The sequence below is a fragment of the Cottoperca gobio genome, chromosome 20 (genome assembly GCF_900634415.1).
Source record: "Cottoperca gobio chromosome 20, fCotGob3.1, whole genome shotgun sequence".
NCBI lineage: Eukaryota > Metazoa > Chordata > Actinopteri > Perciformes > Bovichtidae > Cottoperca > Cottoperca gobio.
This window is the reverse complement of record NC_041374.1, coordinates 3,810,353-3,814,235: the sequence shown is the minus strand read 5'-3', so window position 1 is coordinate 3,814,235 and position 3,883 is coordinate 3,810,353.

Here is a 3,883-nt window from a genome sequence, read left to right as displayed (position 1 = left end):
ACAGAAGCGAGCTGCTTGACAGGTCAGGTAAACACACTGGCTGATCATTATGGATCAGACATTTATCTGCCCTCCACAACTGCATGCAGTCCGTTACACATGTATGTTGTGGAAAATACGTTTGTTGTACAATTGCATAGCTTATATAATTGATTAAGTATTGCTTTCATAAATACGTGCCTCATTAATAGGCTTAATTCATTAAGAAACAGACACATGCATGACTGACTGAGAAGCCTCTGTCTGTCCTGTGTATGTTTAGAAATGATTAGTAGGCCCACAGGCAAATATATTTTCTTTTGGGTTTCTTCCTGAACACCTGTGCAGAATTGGAAACACAATGTTTTTTCTACACATACAGTAAATACCTTGCAATCAAATGGCCCTTATTGTAATTGTGAAAACGTTAAGTGCCTTTATACTGTACAAGATAATAAATACACTTTACCACCCTTAATTTGACAGTAATCTTCACACTCAGTACTACTCTGGACAGTTTTAGGTTTGGATCATCATAGGGTTGACTGGCAGGACTCATAGATGAGAAATACTGTAGGTTGTTCTTACAATGTGGTTTCTGATATGCTTATAAGTCAGATGTTGTGTAGATATGTGTGGAGGTAAAAGGAGTTTGAAACATCTGTATGGACAGAACTTAACTCACTATCAGTCCCATCTTTCTTTGTGGAGGCACTTTTAATAGCACAACACATTTTTGCATGCATCAGAGCCTCAAAAAAAAGAGTCCATTTTTTGTTTCCAACTTTGGTGCTACAGAAAATGTGCAGTATAAATGCTCGTCCTTTTTAAATCCTGGTGAATTTGGCAAATCAAAAAGGTGCTTATTCTTTATTCAAGTCACTCCTTTGATTTTTCTTCCCTGTAAGGTCAAAGCCTCTTTTTTTAATCTCTGACCAAGTTTCTTCCTCTTTCATGCTTAAGTCTGGGAGTCAAAGTTGTTGTCTGCTTCTACAGCTAGACTACAGCAGAATTCTAACCCCCAAATTCCTCCTTGGCTGACAAACGTCAACAAAGACCCCGAGAGACACCAAAGAGAGGTGAGCAGTGAACTGAAGCCTCATTGTATTGGTTCATTATGGCGTCCCGCAGTGAGGAAGAAGCTATTTTGTAGCACCACAAGGTCAATATCTGAAAGCCAGAGCGACGGAGGGGATCAGCCATGAGATTTTTAATTTGAGAAAGCGTAAAGGGGTTTTCCTAGTGAAAGACAGTGTGTGAATTTTAATGGACTGTGGGGATTGTACAGAGAAGATGTTGAGTTGGCAAATGTGTTCCTCTTCTTTTAAAAAGTAATATGAAAAGCAATCACCCAGTCACTTCTTTATGTCATGTGCAGTTATTGCTGCATTCAGGCCAATATTGATAAGAAAATAAAATAAATGACAAGGGCCCAGTGCTGCCGTTTTTTATAACATGATTTCTAAACTTTCTAAAAGCCTGATGTTTCAGCCTCCCAACCTTACATTGTTCATGCTGTATGTACATGCACACACTTGTGTATCTAGTTTTTCTCCGTCAATTGAATGCAGATGCAATTCATATCAATATGTATTCCACACCTTATTAAATATTCACTCTAAACAGCTGTTCCCAAAGCTGTATGAGATCTTTCTATGCTTCCTGGATTCACTTTCCCAGGAATTTTGATTTTACTTCCAAATAGATGTGAAAAGGGGAGCTGTCACACTCTATTATGGTGACCTCAATGATTCTGTGCCCTATCCAAATCCAGCGGTTTTCCATAACAATGCAAATTAAAGGGTGCAAAGCCGAAGGAGACAAGACTTGTTATTTTCCATCCAAAGGACAGAGGTTCTTTACAACAAACGTGTCTGTACGCCTTTAACTTGAATTTAAATGCCAACTTGGAAGTTGTTTTGTGTGAGACAATAAGATTTTTGCTGTCAATTCATGAGCGTCACCAACTGTCTTGAGAAAGTGGTACTGGAGCTGTGGAGTGTCTAGGCCTGCAGAATACTTTTTTGCATATGAAATATTTAATAAGTTCATTCTGTAAATCATTTTGCATTGTGTTTAGATGCCCACTAATGTCCAAGTTGGATCAGTTTTCATAATGATCGTCAATGCAGATGAGGTTTAATGCAGAAAATCCAGTTATCCATTTGCCTTACACTACTGTTACACTATGTTACTGGACACATTGTAAAGTGCAAATTCAATGCACATTCCAGTTAAAGAGTTCTTACTTATAGTCTCTATTCTCAGCTTTTATTGTATTCTATTTAAGTTTTTTGAAATTGTATTTTAGATCTTACCTGCCCCATTTGTTTTTATATGATGCATACATCAGTGGAGATATCCTGCTATTCATAAAGCCTACTTTAATGCTAGGACCATTGCAGTTATTTCAACTGTATCATGTGTCATGTGTATTGTACAGTATGTCACATTTAAAAAGCATTTGAAAAAGGCAAACATGATTATTGTTTTGCATTTAGGCCATGTGAAGTACACCTAATTGTATAATTTATGTACATGTCTTTGTAATACATATTACCATGCATCTGCAATGAGTGAATAGGCTGCAGTCAGTGACCCACATCTCACTGCTTAACTCAGACTGTTGTTTTATTCAGTGCACTGTCAAAAGACTGGTGAGTAGGAAGAGAGGCGGGAGTTTATACTTATCGGCCATTGTGATTGGATGCTAGATTCTGCTCCTCTTCGCCATTGGCTGCTCGCGCTGCCACTCTGGATCTGTTATCACCGCTTTGCTTTCCGCGCCATTCGGCGTGCACGCGCAAGACAAGCAGGCACGTGCCCGCTTGGAGACTGTCTGGAGTCTGTCTGAAATTGATAAAATTGGAGATGGAGTTTTACATCTGTTTGCACATGTACAAGGAACTCGCCTGGTGGAAATGGATTTTGTTGCTCTCCTCCTCGCCCAAGAGTCGCCACGTTTAGCCAAAAATATTTTTTAGATAAACGCTGTGAAAGTTTTTTTCTTCTGCAGTCTATCAGCAGACTGTCCTTTATGCACAGGTATGTAAGACAAGCTACTGAGTGCAAGTTGGCACAAAAAAAACCAGTGGATATTGCAGCATTATATATTCCTCAAAAATGTTTATTTGTGAACGCTAGCTGTGCGTTTTTGTTGAAAAAAAAAAACGATTGGCTAGCTAAAAAAATGTAATTACAGTGTTCTACCGTAACAAATTGGAAGTGACCTGATTATTTTTTGCCATTAAAACACGGCGTTTACTTATTTCTTACGAGTTTCACACTGTAGGCTAGCTATTTTGTTTTGGAGACTTGACTGCATTCACACTACTTCAGGAGGATGCGCAGGTGACGCACCTTTGCTGACGTGAGGTTGTTGATGAACCCCACGCGCACTTAAGCTCCGTGTAACTCAGCACCTGATGGGGGGACACCTGTCTTCTGTGGACTCATCAATTCTCCTTTTAACCCTTTCAGCAATACCACCTTAATTTATGATGAATAAGCAACGAACAATGGCGATCTATTTCAGTCACAGGTGCAGACAGCCTAACTAATCTAAACTAATCTATGTGGCCCCGACGTGAGGTAATATGAATCCTGTATGACATGTTTCTTTCCCCCCCCCCTGCTCTTGTTTATGCTCTGCAGGGGATCAGCCATCAGCCCTGGAGTTCAAGAGGAGTGCACCATCCAAAAGGCAGCCTGTACAGGCTCAGAAAGGTTGGTTGAGACTGGGGTCACTTTAAAGGGTTAGAGTGATGTGACTGCATAGATCTAATAGAGTTGATCAGACCATCACATTTATTCATTTGTCATGATTACAACACTTTTAAAAAACATTCTTGGACTCCAAATGCTTTCAGTTTTGCCTTAAACTTCCCACAAGTAGCTTCAAAGT